The sequence below is a fragment of the Molothrus aeneus genome, chromosome 20 (genome assembly GCF_037042795.1).
Source record: "Molothrus aeneus isolate 106 chromosome 20, BPBGC_Maene_1.0, whole genome shotgun sequence".
NCBI classification, from domain to species: domain Eukaryota; kingdom Metazoa; phylum Chordata; class Aves; order Passeriformes; family Icteridae; genus Molothrus; species Molothrus aeneus.
In genome coordinates, this window is record NC_089665.1 from 2,908,515 (window position 1) to 2,919,075 (window position 10,561).

The following is a 10,561-nucleotide window of genomic DNA, read 5'->3' on the forward strand; positions in this document are numbered from 1 at the left end:
GAGAACACAGCTGCAAGGAAAATAAAAACTGCTGGAACTTTCATCACTGAAAATGATATGTTTGTGGTCAACATGATGCCAGTCTTGAGAATAGGTTACAAGAAATTCAATATTCACATCTGTTCTGAAGATTTCTAGAAAGTTCAGCAAAGAAAAATCATTTTGTGCAGTAAGTAACAGAGAATTAGCTTTCTATTTTATTGTGACTGAGTATTCCTTATCCTTAGTCCTGTGCTAGCTCTACAGTGCTACTCCTGTGTGCCTCTGTGGGCCCTGCAGCTAGCACAGGCTTTGCAGTGGTACTAGGGGTAGTAAGCACAATTTCACTAACACTATGAACTTACTCCCTGCCCTTTTCCTGCAGCACCAACCTCTAATTGATTCAGTTCTCTGTGTTTTTGAGGTTGGAGACCCCAGAGTGAAACCCAGGGCACAAGGATTTCCCATTCCGTTCCACCCCATCCACTTCCAGATATCAGGGAAAATAGGAGTTGGGGGAAAGGGGGAGATAAAGCAACATCCAAGAAAAAACACCTCAGCTTTGCATTCTGCTGCTCTAACTTCACCTGTTCAAAACAATAGAGCATTGCTGCCACCTTGTGCTACGAGAAATGTCTGCAGTCAAGGGGTTTCTTTTATGTCTTACATTTTTAAACCCCAAAACCAGAGCTGCTCCTTACATTGGCACATTGAGGACAGAGGGTGAGCAAAGCCCCTGTGTCCCCACAAAGGGGGGGCACTGCCTTTCACCAGAGTGCCCAGCCCAAAGCACAGAGCTGGCTCCCCTCCCTTCCAAGGGCAGGGGCACAGCCAGAGCAGGAGGCTCCCAGGGCCCCCCAACAATAAAAAAATTTTTTAAAAAATTAAAAAAAAAACAATAAAACTAGAAACTGTTATAGAATTGTTTGATGTTTGCCTCCTCTCCATTCCTCTTCCCTGTTCTGTGCTAGACACTGTCATTCAGCAAGAATTTATGTATATTTAAAAAAATCTGTACCAACCATACTTAGTTTACTTTGGGTTTGTTACTTTTATCTTTTAACTGGTCTGATAATTCACCATTATTTTTCCTATTCCTATCCACCACCCATTATTCCCCCTTGGCCATCCTCAGTGTCATCTAAACAGCATTCAGGCAAGTGAAGTTGGGCAAAATGAATCAGGGTGTACTGACCAGGGCAATTAATCTCATCTTTATCCCTACTTCATCATTTGAAATGATGCAGGATGAAAAAAACCTCTGCTCTGAATCAGTGAGAACACACAGCAACCACCCCAGTCTGTCATGATGTGGCTGCCCCCTAAGGGACACAAATGTGCACTCCTCTCCCCAGTGCAAACCTATTTTCACTTCTCCAAAGCAGAATGAAATCTGTTGAGCTTCACTTTGCTCCAGCAAGGCTGTCTCAAATGACCAAAGTACCTGAGGGCTGTTAAAATATTTCCAGACATAGAAAACTTGTGATACACTGTTAACAAATTTATTTCCTCTTTGTTATTCCAAATTGGGTCTAGCAACAGGAGAAGGTCAGAGCCAGGGCAAGCAAGGTAAGTGCACACATGGCTGTGTCTGCTCAGGCCCAGGCCAGCTCTGCTGTAGGCAGGCAGCTGTTTTGCCCTCACTTCAGTTAAAGGCAGCCACCAGCAGGACAATTCCTCATCATGCTCACTGAGGAGGATCCTGCAGCTGTTTCCAGTCCAGGAGTTGTTCTGACAGGGCCTACAGACAGCCTTTGTGTCTGGAGAAACCCCAGCATTGCAGTTCAGCCCATCCTCTGTGCACACACAGAGCAGATGTGTTCTGACAGCCACTCACGACAGGAGCTTGGCTCTTCCCTGCAGCTGTCAGCACTCATTGTTTTAGTGTGGAGCCCCCAGTTCAGTCCTGGAGTGTGAGCCAAATCCATGGCTGCAACACAGATCGTGTGGAAATACCAGCAGACAGCCAGTGGTCTGAAAAGTGAATGCTTTGCTCAGATATATCCAGGGAAGGCATAGTGGTTAGACCTCTCCAATATAGACCACAGTGCAATATTTGAAGGAAAAAATTATAATTTTATCCTTGCCACCTGCAAAGGAGCAACACTGACAAAGTGGTGGCCCCTCTGACACAGCAGCATCCTAGCTGATACACAATTTTGCTGTGTCACAAGCTCCAGCTTACCTTTTTTCATTACAGACTTCAGCTTTATAATGTAACTACATAGGTCCTGTTCAGATAGGTCATTCTGAGCTTAAATAACACATTTGTCTCCCACAATGGGATAGGAGTGATGGATATTATTTTAGTTATGGATTAAGTGTGCTAATAGAACACTTCATCTAATCCTGTTTTCTAAGCAGCATGGCTACTTACAGTCTCAAAATGAACTGTGTCATGAGAGTGGTTTCATGCAGCACCAGGCTCCTCCTGGTTTGATTCAAATGTCACAGATGTTGAGGTTAACATCCACCACTGATAATCTGATTAATCCTGCCCTGAGTGGTACTGGAACACGCTAGGAATTAATTACCATCAGAGGGGTGAAGGGTTGAAGGTGTTTAGAATTTAAATTTGCCATGTTTGTACAAATAAATCAGAGATAAACGAATACATCAAAATACCCTAGTGCTTAAAATTGATTTGCTTCTGTAGAAAAGAAATTAAATTCTGGATACAAACCAGTAAGCACTAACAGACATAATACAGATTCTCATTACAAGAAAGGCAACTTCTGCTTTCCCATTTCAGTTATTGTCATGAATTCAAGAACAGCCACTTGAATACAATCCTTAACTCCTATTGAGTAGTGTCATGGGATACAGGAGCAAACATTTTATCAGTTGGTGTTACTGGGGGTACAACTGGGGAAAAGTGCTCAAGTCTGCATAGCTGTCCTTTGTATGAATGGTCCCCAAAAGACATGGGTCACACTGTGATCCCTGTAACTTTAAATTACCACTCCAATCATTTCTGTCACAGAGAAATGGTGGAAAGTTGTTCATCCCAAAGCATGTGGACAGTAAGATGAAGAAATTGTAGTGACTTCTGTGATACCAGTTGACACAGAGATTACAGGGCAGTGACCAGCTTCTGTCAGGCTGGGTTCCCTTGAGTTTCAGCCAGCAATGAGGAGTTAAAGCCACTCCCAGGCCTTCAGGAAGGCATTTAGTGTGAGGAGGTACCTTAGCCCTAGGCACTGGAAATCTTCCTACCAGAAACAAAGAACTGAACCCAGTGTTTCTCACAGAAATGTACTGAAGTACACTATGCTTTTATAGCAAATCTACTTCCTCACATCAGACTTGGAACTGAAAATGAAGGTTTTCTGGACCATGGTGTTGCATACTGTAGATCAGGGAGAGGACTCACAAAGATACCAGTAATTTATACATGCCAGGCTGTCAGTCTCTACACAGAATAAAACACAGGAATGAAGCTGGTCAGGGCACCTGAGGAGGCTGCACTTCTAAAATTGTTTCATCAGTTGCTATAAAATTCAATAGTTTTCCAGCACACTCCATCTTCAGCAGATGAGCTGTCCTGGTTGCAGAGAGGGATGGTACAATTCAGCACCAGCCCAGTGAGGCACAGCATGCTCCTTGAGAATAATGAGACCTTCTCAGGCAAAGGTTTTCAAGGTACTTGTAGACCCCACCTTCCATCACTAGCACAAAGAGAACCAGCTGCAGATAGGTAACAATAAGAAATTATTTACTGTTCCCATTTTATATTTGGCCTAATTTAACAGCAAATATACAAACACAGCAGGATCATGCACTCAGGCACCACCATGGGCAACCTCTTCACTTCATAATCAACTTTTGTTCCATTGACCTCATTTAAACACATAGAAGCAGCCAGGAAGAGAGCTAGAGTCTGAGTGCAGTGTTCTAGCCCTTCACTGAAGTTATCAAACAATCTGCTAGAAGAGGATAGAACCTGCAGAAAAATAAATTACATTCCAAAAGGAGAAGAATAAATACAACACAGTCTGAATCCTTGCAGCACCAGCATAATTTTGCTTCAGTCAGAGCTTAAAAGCCTCACCTCAAAAGCTACTTTCATCTTTCAGAAAATGCATTTTAAAAACCCCAACAAACTAACAAAGCCTACATAGCATTGTCCAGCCCTTCATCCCACAGCTCCTCCAGAGACTGAAACCCCCATGGTACTTGCCAGGCAGGTGTCTGTCAGTCCTTCCACCAGGGCCATAATCCCAGCAACAGCCAGGCTGGGTGAAGCTGCCCCTGGACATGAACTGCAAACTGCTCCAGGAGAAAAAGGACCCTGAGGGGTGTTTGCTGTCACTACATGTCGCAGACATCTTTCATGAAAAATCCTTTCTTAGGGTTTTTCCTTTTGAGAAGCTGCAGTTTCAGCAACCAAAGTAACCAATGGTTATCTGCTGCTGTGGAATGCAACAGGTGCATCTGGGATTGGTCTCCTGTGGATGTTTGGATTTACTGACCACTCATGGCAGAGCTGGCTCTTGCTCTCTGTCTGAGACACAGATCTTTGTTATTCATTCTTGTCTATTCTTAGCTTTGCTAGCTTCTGAAGAAACTTTTTCCTTTCTATTTCTTTTTAGTATAGTCTTAATGTAGCATATATCATAAAATAATAAATCAAGCCTTCTGATCATGGAGTCAACATTCTCGTCTCTTCTTCATCCTGAAAACCCTTGTGACCACGGTCACAACTACATCAATTCCTCCCAGTTTGGACTCCTGTGGCAAGCACATCTCTTCACATGAAGACCCCATCCCTGACCCAACCTGCATTACTACAGGTGGCAGCCACAAACTAAAGCTCAAAAGCTTCAACTTCTGATCTATCTTCAAGTCAGATATATGCAACAGCAGAATTTTGTCGGGTTCGGCTGTCTGTCTCTGCCCCGACACGGGTAGGGTGGTTCTTGGGTGGCACGCGTTTTAAAGGACGAGTCTGGACTCTTCAGCTTTTCGGTCTTCAGGTTGTTTATTATTTCTTATCTACAAAATATTCTGTCTGCCCAACAGAGGTCTGATCTGCAAGCAGTCACAGGCACTCTCTGACCACCCACGGGGCGGTCATGTCTTTTTATACTAAAATCTACGTACATAATATTTACCTTTGTTTCCCAATGCTTTTCACCCATGTTAGCAAGTGCACCTTCACCATAAACCAATCCCCAAGTGCCAACATCACCACAGGAGATGGAAGACAAGAAGAAGAAAGAAGAAGGACGAGACACGCCCTGATCCCTCCATCTTGTCTCCATAACCCCCCTGTACCAAAAACCTGAAAGTCTATAGTTCACCCTCTAAATGTGTCTCTTTTACACCTTTTACTCTAAAGTGATTCTCTTGTCCTCAAACTCTTGTTATTTCTGTGGATGGATCAAAATCAAGCCACCAGACACTTCTGGCAACATTCCAGGATTTTCGAGACCCCCAAGGGTTCTCCTGGCATCTCTGGACATCGGGAACGATGTGCTGAGATCCCACAGAATTTCACTTAAGCTTTTCTTCTAGCTGCAGCTATCCGAGGAACAAAGTACAGCATTAATCTGTCGAGTCTGGACCTGCTTTCCAACACATTTCCTTCACACTTCAATCCATACAGCCATGGCTAATAACACTCATACATCAGCAATTTCCTTCCTGTGGTTCACACTCCTCTGGGGGCAGGCAGGGAGACCACAAGCAATTTGAGAGATATCCACAAAGAGTGTCTGAGAAAACCAGGTTTCTGCACACCTTACAGCTAACCACTTATGGGCCCATAAAAATTTCACACAAGTCCCTTGTAATTTGGAGGGGAGGCTCCAAGAACCACTACTGTCCACTGTGATATTCCAATGATGGACAAATCTCTGATTTAAGACCTCAAAACCCCACATATTTTACCAGCTTTGCTCCTTCAGCATAGCAACAGTCAGGATTTGTCACTGTTGTTGGCCTCAGTCTCTTTACTAAACTAAAGGGGAAATAATTGCATTTTTTACAAATATCTAAGATTAAATAAATGTTGTTTTAAAGGTATGTGTTGCTACTGTTCTGCCTTTAAATTTCACCTCTGTAAATCTCTTCAGTACATCAGATAGCTGCCTTGAATTCCTGAGTCTCCTGTAATCAAAGCCTGAAATTCAGCACTGGAAGCCACACATCTATCTGGAACTACCCTGTTTGCCCACATATAAATAATTGTTGTGAGGTTGGTTTAGTGTTTACACATTGGGGGCAGAACACTACAATATAGTGTAAATATTAATGTAGTTGGGTGAGAGTTATATGTTCTATGTTTGCAGCAATTGACACACAAATCACAGGAAACAGGATCACATAAAAACAGAGCAGGGACAGAATGCAGAAAGCATTGGTCAGCAGAGCAGGGAAACCACAGCAGCATTATGACACCACTAAGGCAAAGCTTCTCAAGCAGATTTGTCCTGTCAACACAGGGACAGAAAGAGATGATTGCATATAATCTGTATGTCAGCAGAAATACCTCAGTTCCTCCCAGCTGTTGGGCAGAATTTAGCAATGATATAAACCTTGCATACCTTCAGGGGTGCCTTGCTAGTTCAGACCTTGAAGGATGTTGTTTCTTCAAGTAAATTTGCTAATTTATTATTAAGCATCCATAAGATCTTGTTGAAGAACCAACAAGTCATTGGGCTAGCTAGGGTCTAAAAACAGATTTTAACATTACTCCTGTTTCAGCAAGCATACAATCACTGGTTTAACTATATTATATTATATTATATTATATTATATTATATTATATTATATTATATTATATTATATTATATTATATTATATTATATTATATTATATTATATTATATTATATTATATTATATTATATTATATTATATTATATTATATTATATTATATTATATTTTTATCATGCACAATTCTTACATATTACATGACCTGGCTTTTACATGGCTTTGCTTTAAAAGCTTTATCTATATTTCTACTGCTTCCTAGAAAAATCCCACAGAAGAGCTTTTATATATGCTTATGACTTTTAAAAATGCATGACTTCATTAGAGGAAGTCCCAATTCTGGTCTGTAAAAACATGACCCAAAATCAGTTAAAAATCAGTAGAAGCTTCTCATTGGGTAGTCTGGGCCTGGAAAAGCCTTTACCAGTCATCTAACCTTCATTATGCTTCACACAATTTGTACAACAAATGAATCCTCCTGGCACTCTCTATCCCTTGTGTTTCTTCAATTTCTACCCTCCTGGAAGCTTCTTTTGCTTTTAAATATAAAGGTAAAAATCTGGTTTGACCTCCTTCTCTCCAGAACTCAAGGAGACTGGACAGGCTGTGTCCTTCCCCTACCCATTGCCTCAGCTGCTGCTCCCCACAGTGCAAGCAGCTCATTCCCAGTATTGCTCAAACATGTGATTTCAGTGCAGAAAGCTCTGATGGAGCCTCTCAGGGTAAGCAGGACACAGGTCACAAGTTGCCTGAGCTATGGGCTCACAGGTGTCACACGCTGGGCAGAGCCCATCTTCCCAAACTTCTGGGGTGTACCTGTTCACACAGACAAACCCAGCAGGGTTCCTGCAGACAGAAATATGCATCCTGAGCAAAGCTTTTAAAAGAGTGAGACTACAACTCTCATCCTAAACATTTAGGTTAACTTTGGCAAGCTGATCAAGATCTGCAGTGCTAGAGTGCCCTAGCTTTCCAAATAATACAGTGCAGCTCTGCCATGCCTCCCACAGCTGTGAACAGGGCCACAAAGGTGCTTATGCTGTTCTAACTACTCTCTTACGGGAAACAAATAGGAAAAAATTACTACTTGGAAAACAGCAAGCCTGTTATAATGCTTTCAGGGAATGTTTGCACTTAAGTCTCACCTTTGTTCTTACCCTGCAGCAGAAACAGCACTTAAAGTTTCAAACACTTCATTCAGTATAGAAACTTGAAGCCAAGCTCTTTCAAATGCATATTAGTCTGAAGGGCTTCACCTGGCCACGGCATTGTGAAAGCTGGTGAGTTATGCAAAACCCATTGTAGCTTCGGGCCAAAGGGTTTAGAGCCCAGGGTTAATGCCCAGGCAACTTGCTGTTAACTGCAGACTGTTTCCCCAAACAGTGATGCAGCTCCACACAGCTAAATACACCCATAGGTTATCAGGGTCAGAGCATTTGAAGTATAAGGCATTGATGTCACACCATTCTCACCATGGTGTTCCCTCTGCCTGAACCTGACCCTCAGAAAGCCACACTGATTAACATCAGGGGTTGACCTGCAAGCCTATTGCATATCTATTGTATGTCTCTGATGCTGCCTAGATAATCTTCATGTGTATCAGAACAGCTATCCTTGTTTAAATTGTTAGACTGAAATTCCTATCCCTAAAGCCAGATGATTGAATGTGGTGGGTTTTTTTTTTTTTTGTCTCAGTACAAAATATTTGTTAGTCACTTTAGCATAATACACCTTTAAAAATATTTCTAAGCCCCTCCTTGATGTCATTTCCAGGGAGCATTAATTTACTTCACTGCTTTGATGCTTTCTTTTTTTTTTCTTTATCAATTAGCAAAGCATTCCAGGTCCTGGCCTCCACAGACATAGAATGGGAGTCGAGAAGCTTTAAAGTTGCACTCCTTTATTAAAAGAGTTTTGCATTACATTATTTTGTTTTTGAAGTGCAAGGGATGCTTGTATTATGTTGCTATAAGTTATGTTTTATCATCCTTAGGCAGACCAAGGCTTCTCTGTGAATAGCACTGGTGACATCAATGACATAAGGGAAATGTTGGCTGCCTGGATTATCAGTGTGGGAAATCCGACCTTAGGAATTCATTGTTCTATTCTTCATCCATATGAAGCAGTAAAATTTCAGTTCTCATTTCCAAGTATTATATAGCCATGGAAAACTGAAAGTAGCAAATATCAAGACATATACAGACTAGGAAAGAGCTTGCTGGGTCACCTGCTCTGTCATCATCTTCCAGAGAAGTGTCATTGCTCTTTTAATCAGAAAACATGGAACATGGTTCAGGCTCTACAAATATCTTCTTCAGGTAGCTATCAGAGACAGACCTCCTCAGATATTTGTGGCACTTATAGTTTAGAATTCTGTCTGTTTTGCCTCAGTTTACTGTCAGATATACTATGGCAATCACTTTGTGTTTCTTAAGGTAAAAGTGTCTTGGGCTATTCTGAGGCAGAGCTGCAAATCCTCAGGCAAGCAGTCACCTTGAGGCTGGCTCAGTGCAGAAGAACAAGGAGACTGTGAGCAGTGTGAGTGGAGGGATTGCAGTCTGGACATTTTACACTGTCTGACCTTCAGCTTGGGTGGCCTGACCAGTGTGCCTCACTCTGTCAGCGTGTGGGGGTCCTGCATTGCAGGGCTCTGCCCGTGTTTATCCCTGAAACCAAGGGAGGGCATTAGTGCAGCTGCAGGCACCAGGCTGGCTCATGCTGCTCCTTCTGCTGGTGATGGAGTCAGTGACTCAAAGGGATTATGTTTGTTGACAGAGAGCACATCTGGCTGCCACACAGCCCTGCACTCCAGAGGTCTGATCCTGTCCTGATTTACTCCCCATCTGGGTCGTGCCTGTAACTCTTGCAGATGTGCCACAGGTTGGTAAATATAACCCTTTTATCAGTGACTAAATTTGGACAGAATTTGGTCTTCTGAAGGTGCTTGTGGATATAATTTAACTTTAGTGATACATGTGGATTTAGGAGGCTAATTATAAGCACTTGGTCTGTGCCTAGGCCTGTAACATCAGTGTTTCTTGACCAGAATACACAACTATTGGAATATGGCTGCCCAAGTCCCTTGCTTTATTTAAATCAGTGGGTGTTTTACTTAAAACATTCAGTTTCTTGGATAGAACAGTTGATGTCTATGTGAGTATATGGATATCTCTATAAAGAAGAATAATAATGATAAGCTTTTGACTACCTTCTTTCACAATGTTGAATGTCAGGATTGTATAGTGTTGCAACAAGAACAGAACCAGAGTCTGGAACTTTATTTCTTTTGTAAATAGGTTTTTTTGGAAGGTTTTCTAGTATCTATTCTTGTTTTTAGGAGTGATGCTATCCATTTTAGACTTTCTTGTGCATATGATCGGGTAGCAGCATAAACCATACTTCAAAGAAAAAAAGTCACAGGTTGATAGCTCTTGTAAGCATTTGTAAAATCCCTTTTTCCACCTTTAGATGGCTCAGATAGGTATGGAAGGTTCTGGTACTAAATTTTTAATTAATTACATATTTAATCTGTGTCATCATTAATTCTAATTTTATTTTTTATGATAACTTAAATTGTTTCTTCTTTTTATGGATGCTTCTCCAAGACAAAGAAGAAAATGTATCTAACACATATTGTAGGAGCTACAAGAAAGTTGCATATCTATTTTTTACCATACTATGGCTGATTTCTGTGTACTTCCTTAACCAGTTTAATACATTTATTATCAATAAGCTTTTGTTACATTTTGCTCTTCATGTATGAATTCACATTTTCCATCCCACCACTTCCTGACAGGCCAGGAAATCAGGTGAAAATGTGATGGACTTCTTCAAGGGCAAGGAGAGTGCTTTCAGCTAGGTGCAGA